This window comes from Trichosurus vulpecula, chromosome 6 (genome assembly GCF_011100635.1).
Source record: "Trichosurus vulpecula isolate mTriVul1 chromosome 6, mTriVul1.pri, whole genome shotgun sequence".
Classification (NCBI taxonomy): domain Eukaryota; kingdom Metazoa; phylum Chordata; class Mammalia; order Diprotodontia; family Phalangeridae; genus Trichosurus; species Trichosurus vulpecula.
Window position 1 is genome coordinate 259,091,281 of NC_050578.1, and position 12,697 is coordinate 259,103,977.

General features: G+C 43.1%; 1 long non-coding RNA gene across 1 annotated transcript; it reads left to right on the forward strand.

Moving 5' to 3' along the window:
- The first annotated feature begins 875 nt into the window (after positions 1–875).
- Positions 876–12,118, forward strand: LOC118852789. Its single transcript, XR_005010623.1, has 3 exons — positions 876–947; positions 11,119–11,265; positions 11,597–12,118. It is a non-coding gene; the product is annotated as an uncharacterized LOC118852789 (long non-coding RNA).
- The last annotated feature ends 579 nt before the right edge of the window (positions 12,119–12,697 follow it).

A 12,697-nucleotide genomic window follows, 5' to 3' on the forward strand; every position in this document is an offset into this window, starting at 1 on the left:
CTCCGCACCCACCCTTCGCTGGCTTCCAGCCTCGTGGGGTCAGCACTGGGTGGCTGACCACCATGGCAGGGTGGGCAGGAACATTTTAAAGACCAGGGTCCCGGGGACCCCAGCTCTGGGGCAACAGACACCGAACCCAGGTCGGGCAGGGCAGTGTAGATGTGCCCGGGAGGAGCAGGAGGCGGTGGCGGCGCGGGGGGTCACGGCGTGGCCAAGGGGTGGGGAGCGGCTCACGTGGGGGAAGGGGGAGGAGCGCGGGCACGAAGCCCGGCAGGCCCGAGGGGGGACGGGGGCAGCGCTCCCCGGGGGCCGAGGCACGCGGCGCCAGCCCCAGCTAGGCCGGGGGCGAGGAGCGGCCGGCAGGAGGGAGGCCCCGTGACCCGGACCCGCCCCGCGGCGCCTCCCCGCCCGCCAGCCAGCCCGCTGCCCGCCCGGCCAAGGCCCGTTATCCCGCCGGGGCCAAGCTCACCTGCAGCTGCACCTGTGCCCGTCGCCGCCGTCGCCGCCGCCGCCGCCTCCTCCTCAGCCGCCGCCGCCGCCGCCGCCTCGCTGAGGCCCAGTCCCCGGGGAGCCTCCGAGTCCCGCCGCCGCCGCCACCGCCGCCGCCGCCGGAGCCGGACACCCCAAAATGGCGGCACTTCCGGCGCCTACCACCGGGAGATGGGGGGGGGTGAGGTGAAAGGAATGAACCACCGCGGCGCCGCCCTGAGCTCTGTACACCCCCGCGCGGGGCTGAATGGAAAGGGCGGGGGGGGGGCGGGAGGAAGAGCGCTGCAGCTCCCCCTGGGGCGAGGGAGTGGAGAAGCAGTTTCTTGGACTGGGATGCTGGGCTACGGGAAGACTGTGAGCTCGGGTCTCCAGAGGCAGGGGGTCACTGAACCCCGGACATTAATGATAGGTCTTGGTTAGACTGGACAGAGACCATCTAGTCCAAACTTCTCTTGATCGTGAGTCTCCGACAAGTCCAACCTCCTCTTGCAGACTTTCAGTGATGGGGAGCTCACTACCTAACGAAACAACCCGGTGCAATTTTTTAAGTTTTAAAAAATATATTCTTTCTCTCTCCCTCTCCCTCTCCCTCCTCCTCCCCCCTCCCCCTCCATCTCCCCCTCCTCCTCTCTCTGTCTCTCTCTCTCCCCCCGCCCCCCCCCAATGAAAAAGGAAAAACAAAGCCCCTGCAACAAACAAGCATAAGTCAACACTGGCCAGGTCCAAAAATGTGTCTCCTGCTTCCTCAATCCATCGCCTGTCAGGGTATAATAGTTGCTAACACTGAATTCTGGGATAACTTTTATTATTAGCAATTCGTCCTTCCTGTCCCCCCAGCCCGAAATGAGTTCAGCTGGGGACGGGGGTGGAGCCCCACAAATATACTTGTTCAAAACAAGTCCAAGGTAATGGGGAAAGGGGGCAGAGGTGCTGGGGGCTACAGGCATGGGGAAAAGCCTCAAGCAGAAGGTGGGGCTTGAACTCACCTTTTGTAGAAAACTAGGAATTCAAAGAAAGATATATAGGGAAGGAGAGCGTGAGGAAAGGTGTGTAGATGGGAAATGGAGGTTACCTTATGAGGAACAACAGCAAATCCGATTTGACTGGACTATGCAGTACCTGAAGAAGGGGAGTGATGGGGGAAAAAAAGGAGACTGCCTGAATTAGAAAATGGTAGTGTTGGAATAACCCTTAACATATACTTTCCCCCCTGGAAGCTGTGTTTTACAACACTTTTCTGAAATAGCATAATGCTAAGTACATAATAAGCCCGCAGTAAATGTCTCTTAGCTGGTCCCCCAATTTAATGAGGGCTGAAAAATGGACTCTAAAAGTTGTTCAGTCAATAAGCATTTATTGTCTCCTATGGGCCAGGCACTGTGCTAAGTGCCAGGGGCCCAAAGAAAGGCAAAGGAGTACCTACTTGTAAGGAATTCACAGTCACATTGTCAAACAAGACAGGAGATAAATTGGGATGATCACAGAGGTCAGGCACTAGGATCTAGGGAAATCGGGTGGGACTAAAGCCCTCATATAGCCATCCTTTGGACAATCAGACTTCAAAGGGAGAAAGCTCCCTTCCCTTCCCTTCCCTTCCCTTCCCTGGATTTCCTGGAAACAACACTCTCTGCCCGCCAAGTGGTTAAAACCCAAAATGAGGGGGGAAAGACAGAATGTGTATCATAGGGATTGAAAACCAAAGCATTAAGGAAGACAATTAATTAATTAATTTCATGATTTTTTTACAAAGTAAAAAGCAGCTACTTGATAAACAGTTAATTGCACTTGGAAGTCTGCCTCAGATACTTAGTAGCTGGGTGGCCCTGGGCAAGTCACTTAACCTCTTTTCCTTATCTGTTTAACATTGGGGATAGTAATAGCACCTCTCTCCCAGGATTGTTGAGAGAATAAAATCAGACATTTGTAAAGCGCTTTGCAAACTTGAAAATGCTATATAAATGCTACCTGTAATTATTCACACAGTACTTTAAAAATTTCAAGAGCTTTAAAACTTTAAAAGCTTCAAGTGAGATCTAACAAACGCTAACCTGAAGGCTCATGTGATTGCTCCTAATTAAGTCTCAATCCACTTCAACTTAATTCAGCTCAACAAAAGTTAAATGCCTAGCGCATTCGAGGCACTGGACTGGCCACTAAACAGTCTCTGCTTTCAAGGAGTCTCCATGATCCTACTTAGACTCCCAGCTCCCAGTTTCTTCTGTCCCCAATCCATACTTATATACAGCTTCCAAATTATTCTTCCTAAAATACTAGTTTGATCATGTGACTTCCTTGCCCAAAAAACTCCACTGGCTATTATTTTTACTTTGTTGTCATTATATGGCACATATTATTGTGTGGGATGGATTTTACGAATCCAAAAATTAAAACAGAGGCATCTCAAGGTGAAAGTAGAAAGGAAAATTTATTACGATCCTGCAGGAAAGGGCAACCCGGACATCGAGAGGACTGGGGGTCCTCTCAGTGTCAGAGCGCGCTGGACACAGAAAATTGGGGTGTTTATATAGGTCCCTAACCGCAATTCCCCCTCCCAACCTCCTTCCTCTCAGCTTGCAGACGTAAGCTTTGAGGGTACAATCTGGACGCGATAAATCTACCCAGGGACAATGGCAAGGAACAAACAGTATGGTTATTTTTGACAAGCAGGTGACGAACATGAACTTCCCACCATTCTTATTTCATTCTACTATCAACCTCAAGGTAGTAAATCTGTCTTAATAACAATGACAATGACGATTGAACAAACAGTTCAGTTATCGGTAACAGGCAGGAATTAGTTGTTGGTTACCTCATCTTCACATCTGTGGCAAACTAGCCTTTCCCATCACCCTTACATCTGTGACGGATATCCCCAGCACCCTTACACCTTGTCTCCCATCATTCATACCTGACTGGTCTTGCACGTCTACATTGCACCTGGCTTTCCGGCTTTTCATTCATTTTTCTGCTGAGCTGAGGGTCCCTTATCCTGGAGTCAACACACAGGGGGTGAGCATCCTGTGTCCTATCCTTACTTTCAGAGGATTTTATGGTTGCTGACTTATTCACCTCAACCCTTCTTTCTTTCAGGCCTCTCGCCATTAGGTAAATACACAGGATGCGAGCATCCTGTGTCCTGTTCTTAACCTCGGGGGCCTTACGGTCACTAGCTAAGCTTGTGGAGGGGAAAACATCTAAGTGGAGAAATGGCTTTACAGAAAGGAAAATATCTAAGCAGAGAAATGGGACTCACTATCCTACTTATTTCTATTTATCTAATTTGTTCCCTTTTATGAGAGGTCTTCACTCGTCCCACACAGACCCTCCTCTTTTATTTGCTCAATGAAGACCTCTCACACTAATCTTGATGTATTTTCTCCTTGAGTCTAATTAGCCTATTGAGGATATAAATTGGGTTTCTACACCCCCGGCTCCCATCTTGAGCCCAAGTAGCTGTTCTATAAGTTTGAATGATCCTTTCTGGGGGTCACTCATTACCCCGTTAAGTAAGTATGGGAAGGACTGAGCGACACATTGACAAATCAAAGGGGCAGTCCCCTTTATCAATACAGATACAGACACCCAAAAGAAAATAATGATGCAATTGTCCCTTTAAGATTCAAAAAGTCTTTTCCTATACAGCTGTCTGGCATCATCAACGAAGTCCTCTGGCCCTTGGTATTTGTTCCACCCGTCTCCAGCACAGCATTCTGTCAGCATCTTCTTCTTCTTGTCTTCTTGTAGGAACCAGCTTTCTTCCATTCACCTACAAAAGTTACCTCAACACAACTTTGAGTTATCATTTCTATAACCTTTCAGTCATGCCATGTTTCCTTGATAACATTTACAAAATAAACCACAAACCATTCCTTTAACATGACTAATTGTAACAAAACTTTAGACAAGCTTGATGTTAACCAAATAATATTCTCACAAGCACTTGATCTACTCCTTCTTTCTTCCAAGAATTAAAAGACCCCAACTTCTACAAGACCTTATACAAGGCCCTTATAAACTACCCTTAATTTATATGGGACCACACCCAGGAACACTAGTCCCAGTCCTATAGTAACCTAAGATGTTCCTTAATCAATTATTTCAATAAATCTATTACTATACTTACAAAACTTTCTGATTATAGAAATTTGCCACCAAGAGATCAGGAATTTATAGTCTAGTTTCCTGTCAACTCCAGGTAGAAGTTATGTCAAACTGCAAACTGCATTGAGCCAGGCTCAAAGTCTGCCAAGCTTCAGCTAAGGGATCAAGTCAAGAGGGTCCCACCTCAGCACAGACTGAACAGTTGCCCTCTTAACTTTACCATGAAATCATACCTGCAGTTCATGCCTGTCCTTCACAGGGCTGCTGCTGCATCATAGATCAGTGGCTCAGACAGCCTTCCTTGATATTCACACCTGGCGTTAGACTCAGAAAAACAGTCAGTTAACAGTCCCATTAAGTCTCTGAATGGCAAGTTTCAACAATCAGTTTCTTGAGGAACATCCTTAAAGTGAGCCTTAAGTAGCTTGTATGCATTTTCTCCCTTGTTCATAAAATCTTCCCATTAAGATCATAAGTTATTTTTCTAACACATTTGCATCAGTTTCCCAGACTCTTCTATTCTCCTCTAACTGTGCCTGATCTGAAAAAATGAGATATTCTTCAAGAACTGGTTCAGATATTAACTTCATCTTTACATTTTGGACCATGGAATGAATTCAAACTCAAACAGCCACATTTAACTTGTTCATCAATGCAAAAATATTCTACAACTTATCTCTCTTGAAGAGACTTACACATTGAAATTCTTTCTCCCAAACTGGAAATGTCTCTGATTTAATTCCAGTAATTAATTACACCATTTGTCTTAATACCCAATTGCTCTTACATAACCTTAAAACATTTAAGGGCCTTACTCCACATAGATACAGAGTAACTTTAAATCCCAGCCTTAATCTATGGGATAATGATTCAACCTTACATTTGTATCTTTATTTTACAAACTTCTAAATTATTCCCATTAATATTTTCAAAGAATATTATCTTTCATATGACTATACAAGAGCACCAATTTACCCAATCATTTGAAATTACTAGATAATTCTTACTTAATATAACTTAGTACAATCACTCAAATTTGGTTTTCCATTTTTGAAACTTCAGAGAATTTCAGTTTATATATATATCATCTGTTATTTTCTATCCCCACCTAAACCTTGTACCTGGTATAAGAATCTTTAGAAATGAGCTCATCTGCCTTGTTAAATTATCAGACCAATATCTTAATAAAGGAGAAATAATCTTGCTTTTACCATTATCTTATACAATTTTGTGCAAAAATCCAAATTTAAAATCTATTTATCAAAGCATAAACCAATAATATACATCTGTATATAATTCTTAGAAAAATCAATCTGATCCTGTTAATTTTCTCAAATTTTGCTTTCCTATTTAATTAGACATCTATCACATTACATCTTTGTCTAATCATCTCCTCCTTTTGTAGGATGTTATCTCTATATGATATTTATTTGGGGAATATAGGTCAAAATTGTAAGCTGTTCATTCTTGCATCCCATTATGGTAACTCAGAGATGTTCCAATATCCATCTATTATCTAATAGATATAGCATTGTTTACAAAACTTCTTGACAACATAAATTTGCTATGAAAGAAAAGAGGGACAATGTCATATATCTTAACAGAAGGAAAGAACCTCCTTAGCTCTGTTTGATTCCAGGCATGAGTCACACCTGACAGATGATCATATAGTCATTAGATGCTGAAAGCAGGGCTTAGGAGTAGTTCTCAACCTGTAGTGCATGTCATTCTACTATTGGCTTTATGGCACCTGTCCCTGTTATCAGAGCTTAAAATAATAGTAAATTGAAGTCCCATAGAATCTTAAATAGCAAATAAATATCCTTCAGATAGTACTGTCCCAAATTTCATTGAGCTAATAATTATCAAATCAAGGTACATATCTTTTCTGTCTTCTAAAATGCTTCCTCATATTTTCTCAACATAACAACTATGTAGGGGACAGGAGAGGCTTGAATAACTCCCATTTGTCCCCAGACCTTCCTATATGATTTTTGCATTTCCAATCAAACCTTTATTTATCTTTTCCAAATCTCTCAAACCCATTATTCAGCTTTCCTTTATGTTTCAACCATAAGACAAAATAGTTCATAAATTAATACTCTTTACTGACATAACTGTCTATACTGGAATCCCATTCCATCTTCCTAAACAAAACAAAGAGGTTAATGACCAACCTCACAGGCTGATGGATTTATGTCCCTGCTTACTCATTCTGGAGGAAAGGGACACTTTAGGAATTAAATCTTATACACATTGATAAGCTCTAACTTGCTTAAAATCACAAAAATACTTTTCATCCTGATGTTAAAAGGAATACTCACTAAACTTTTCTGAAGAAAATTATTAGGAAAGTTTTTAAAATGATAACATCCCTTTTTTTTTTCCTTAAAGCAAATTAACCCTTAAACATTAGAGTTCATTAACTAAGTTGGTGGAAGATGTCCTCATTCTCAAATATTTATACAGAATTCCTAGATATTACAAAGTTCCTTAGTTAAAAAGGTGTTGCAATGTGGAGGACATTTAGTTTCTTATAAATTAAGAACATACCCAATTAAATTATCCTTATCTTTGTTTCAGTTAAACCTCAATTTCTTAATTAAGTACAATTCTTAATCTAACAACATCCAGATTATAAAAGCAATTGTCTTCAAGTTACAGAATATAAGAAAATTTAGAAATATATGAGCAAATCAAATCTGGAGTCAAAATCACTAGTGGTAACATTTTAATTTCTAAGGCCCAATACTCCTAGCATTGTAAAAGATTATAAAATCACATTTCTTAACAGTTTACAACGTATCCTGAATGGACTGAAATTGCAAGAGGAGATTCTTGTTTGAACAGGGCCTGTATAAATACTTGACTTATAGCAAAAACAATTTTAACTGAACTTCCTTTCAGATAAAGACAAAACTTGGAAGTTTATAATTCCTTTGGTTACAACAATTATCCAGCTTCTTAACCTAATACAATTCTAATCATTAATCTCATTACCAACACATGGAGATTTAAAAGTAATATTATTTGCTCATAACCAAATATAACAGTTTCAAACTATCACATTTTTATCACACCCCTTTTTAAAGGTCAATTCATGTACATGACAAAATTTAGACCTCACAAGGGTTTCTCAAATTTTACAGCTTAAGAGAACTATAAAAATACAATTTAGAAATAAGATGACTTCAATTACATTTTCAGATTATCACATATAGAAATTATTAATCCAATTACTTCTGGTATTTATATATATTAATACGTTAATACATATGAATACACATACATCAATACCTTAAATATTAGCTTTAGCCAAATTAAAATGCCCCAGGAATTTGAGAGAGATTTGGCCACTTCCCTTTGTGTGGCAGCAAGAACTTGGGGGCTTGAGAGGAGAGGTTCCTCTGCTTGCCTCCCCCCTTTTCCCAATCAGAGGAGGATAATCTCAAATTCCTTACCATTACTTTCTTCCCTTATCTGATCCAAGATGGGAATCTGCTAAGAGGATTTAGCTGCTCTAACTTTTATCGCAGCCCTGGCTCGGTCAGAGACAGGACAACAACTAGCTTTCACTCAGGTAAACTTCACTTCTATGTTCACTCCTTAAAAACCTTCTTTATCCAATCAGGAGTAACACATTTCACTTAAATCTGAGGGAAAAGTTTCCCACTTTCTTTCTTATTTCTCTTCACCCCAAATTTGGCCAGAACTTGGAATGGAGGGAAAAAGAAAGAGCACTTTTCCTACAACTTCCCAAAAGTTTCCAAAACTTTTACTCTCAAAACCTCTATTCACACTGTCCATGCAAATAGATTATATCTTCCTGACACTTCTCTTACTCTCTTTAATGAGCGACTGTTCAGTCTCTCAACCTGTTTCCTTTTCTCCCCAGCCTTTCAGGGACCTTTCTTTTGTTAATTACTTCCTTTTCAACTTCCCTTTTCCACCTAAAAATACTTTTCTCTCTCTTTCTCCCCCTCCTGCCCTCTGATGCTGCCTGCTGCCACCGTCAGAGAGGAAGGGGAAAGAAAGGGCTGCACTCTTAGAGATAACACACTCTCTTCACACAGAAACACAGACAGATACAGAGAGAAATCCACAGAAAGAATCCAAAAGCTCAGAGGGGATTGTCAGACATCCCCGGATTCTTTTCTTTTCTCTTTTTCTATCCCAGCATCTCTAAGCCTACTCCCAGAGAGCTACCTTCAGGGATATTAGCTGTCTTACACTGTTCCTTTCTCAAGACTTCCCAAAGTCTTATCCGGGGGGACAGGGACCCTACAGACACCAACTGTCTAGGTTCTCCCTCTCTCGTCCACCCCACCCTGGGGGACAGGGACTGTACAGACACCAACTGTCTAGGTTCTCCCTCTCTCCTCCCCCTCCCGGTCACCCAAGGCCCCATTGCCCTGGGCCGTGTGCACACCACTTACGGACCAATCAGCAACCCAGCTTCCTCAGCTGTCTCTGCAGTCTCTGCAATCTTCGCTAGCACAATCAGGAGCTCCGTTCTATTTCGTCTCTACTTTCTCCGAGTTCCTCTCTTCGAGATCTTTTGTCCTGCCAGGAAGAGCTCTCCCCCAGCGAAACCCCAGGGCCTCCGGAAAAACAGAACCGGTGGGGTACCCTGCCCTAGGGGTCGCAGCGGGACAGCTTCCTCCCAGGCGAGGACTAAATCTCGGTGGAACCTCCAACTGTGTGGGATGGATTTTACGAATCCAAAAATTAAAACAGAGGCATCTCAAGGTGAAAGTAGAAAGGAAAATTTATTACGATCCTGCAGGAAAGGGCAACCCGGACATCGAGAGGACTGGGGGTCCTCTCAGTGTCAGAGCGCGCTGGACACAGAAAATTGGGGTGTTTATATAGGTCCCTAACCGCAATTCCCCCTCCCAACCTCCTTCCTCTCAGCTTGCAGACGTAAGCTTTGAGGGTACAATCTGGACGCGATAAATCTACCCAGGGACAATGGCAAGGAACAAACAGTATGGTTATTTTTGACAAGCAGGTGACGAACATGAACTTCCCACCATTCTTATTTCATTCTACTATCAACCTCAAGGTAGTAAATCTGTCTTAATAACAATGACAATGACGATTGAACAAACAGTTCAGTTATCGGTAACAGGCAGGAATTAGTTGTTGGTTACCTCATCTTCACATCCGTGGCAAACTAGCCTTTCCCATCACCCTTACATCTGTGACGGATATCCCCAGCACCCTTACACCTTGTCTCCCATCATTCATACCTGACTGGTCTTGCACGTCTACATTGCACCTGGCTTTCCGGCTTTTCATTCATTTTTCTGCTGAGCTGAGGGTCCCTTATCCTGGAGTCAACACACAGGGGGTGAGCATCCTGTGTCCTATCCTTACTTTCAGAGGATTTTATGGTTGCTGACTTATTCACCTCAACCCTTCTTTCTTTCAGGCCTCTCGCCATTAGGTAAATACACAGGATGCGAGCATCCTGTGTCCTGTTCTTAACCTCGGGGGCCTTACGGTCACTAGCTAAGCTTGTGGAGGGGAAAACATCTAAGTGGAGAAATGGCTTTACAGAAAGGAAAATATCTAAGCAGAGAAATGGGACTCACTATCCTACTTATTTCTATTTATCTAATTTGTTCCCTTTTATGAGAGGTCTTCACTCGTCCCACACATTATGATTATATTTATGTTGTTGTAACACATTTATTATTTTCTATTGCATTATATTTTATAGGGTAACCCCCCCCCAATCCTCTGCTTAGCATTAAAACCCTTTGTGATCTAGCTTCATCCTACTTTTTCCGGGCCAGTTTCACCTGAATCCTTTTCACTTACTCTACATCCCAATCAAACTGGCTCATTAAGCCAGTCCCTAAACTGTATTCATCTCCCACCTTTACATAGGCTTTTCCCTTTTGGCTGAAATGCATTCTCTCTACCCCTGCATCTTAGAATCTTTGACTCCCTTCAAAGTGCAGGGCATGTGTGTCTCCCTTACTGCCCTCACCCTTCTTAAATAACCACATACATATGCACACATGTAATATATTTAATGCATATATAAATATGCAATATATTTATACATATGTACATATATTTACAGATATACACATATACGTGCATATATACACATTTACTATATCTCTGTTCCCTCCCCCCCCAAATTAAACTCCTCAAAGGTGGGTACAGTTTCTCTCATTTTATCGTTTTGTTTTTGTGCATAGTACCTTACACATAGTAGGCCTTTCATAAATATTTGCTGGGCTGGGATTGAATTGCCCCAGCTCAGGAGAGCCCTCTTTGGTTTGCTGTATAGGGTGTTGCTTTCACCTACATTTTACAGGGTGATGAGTCCTCATTAGTGCTCATTTACAGACAGGCTCATTTGTGAATAGTAAAGGTTCCTGTTCAGTTTTTGCCCGGGGGAGCAGATTTTAAACAGATGACGGGACTCCTGGCTAGGATAGTGATATTTCAGAGGGACCAAATAATTGATTTTTTTCCTTCATTTATTTCTCTGTTCTTATTTTGCCACAGGGAAGAAGAATACAGGGAGAAATCTGGCAAGGAAGAATTACTCACATTCCCAGAGACTTTAACAATTTCAACAAACCAAACCAAGTATTTTACCCTTAACTAAACAAAGCCAGTTAAGAGAGGGGATCCAAGAGCCCTGAGCAGGAGGTTAGTTAGCCTGGGTCTATCATGTAGAAGCGATCACCTTGTGGGGGGAAGAGAAAGACACTAATCCTCCAGTCACCAAATGCTCACTTACTAAATTGGGAGCCGGGGGCTGAGGGGGGGGGGGGGGACATAAAATGTTACATATTTAATACGCGTAACTAGATAGGTGCGCGAACAACCCAGACGGGCTGAGTCTCTCGGGCCGCAGGACCAGATGCGTTTATCAGGAGGCGGTGAAAACCGAGGGCTGAGAAGGTGGTGGGAGGGTCCATGGACGGGGTGGGGTTTGCGTTACGAGATAAGAGCTCCTCCTACTTCTCTTGGCTTCTAGGGAACCATTTTGCGGGATTCGTCGCAACCATTTTCCCAGCTTCCGAAACCACCTTTAAAATGCCAGCGTTCCGCCCAGAAGAAAGAGCTCATCCAGGAACAGGTTCTAGTGAGCGCTCCGGTTGCAAAGCCTTGGCAGAGGGCAATGGATGGAACAGTGCTGGCAGCCCCCCCGTGATCAGGGGTTGGCGAGGTCTGCTGGGAAAGAGACCAGAACCAGAAGAGAAGTTTGCTAGGCCAGTGGTGGCATGGTAAAAAAAAAAAAAAAAAACAGGTGGGGAGCGACCTTGCTGGTTCTCACCGGAACAGGTCCTGACGGGAAGACTGCTGTGGGCTGATAATCAGTGATTTCTAGGAACCTAACTGCTAACGCTCCACCCTCTCGACTAGTCCTGACTGCCTCCGAAAGCTGTGTGATCCTTGTTCTCTTTGGGTCTGCAAAATGATGATGTTGGATTACAGACAGGAGTTCTTAACCTGGGGCCACCAAAGAGGTCACTGGATAGTTTTCAGATCTGTGAATTTGAGCGTGAAAAAATTTTCATCTTTATTTTCATGAACCTCTAACTAAAAATTAGCATTTCCTTTAGTTAATTAGCACATGATTCTGAGAAGAGGTCTTTAAATTGCCAGAGGGGTCCATGACACAGAGGGGCCTAGATCTCCTGACCTAGAGGATTTCTAAAGTTTTTTGCTAGGAGCAAATCCTAGGATAAAGTTAGAAGACTGCTAAGCCAAGGGAAGATGGGCTCTTAGCGTTGGAATCGTGAGAGGGCCTGTCCATTCGGTATTGTGCAATTCAGCGCACAATGTGCACACTTTCTTTATTCAGGAATTGCCTCAAAGAGAAGCTGAATCATAGGTCCATAGATATGGAGCTGGAAAGCCATCTAGTTAACATCACCACCACCATCACCCCCATTGATGAGGAAACCAAGGTCCACCTAGATGATATGACTCCTTCAAGATTACATAGATAATAAGCTTTGAAAAGAGACAGCATTTGAACCCAGGTCTCCCGATTCCCGAGAGCCCCCAGGTTGCTGGATACAAGTTTTGGAGCTTGGTTTTGTTTTTTTTTTAGTCGGATTTAAAATGCTGG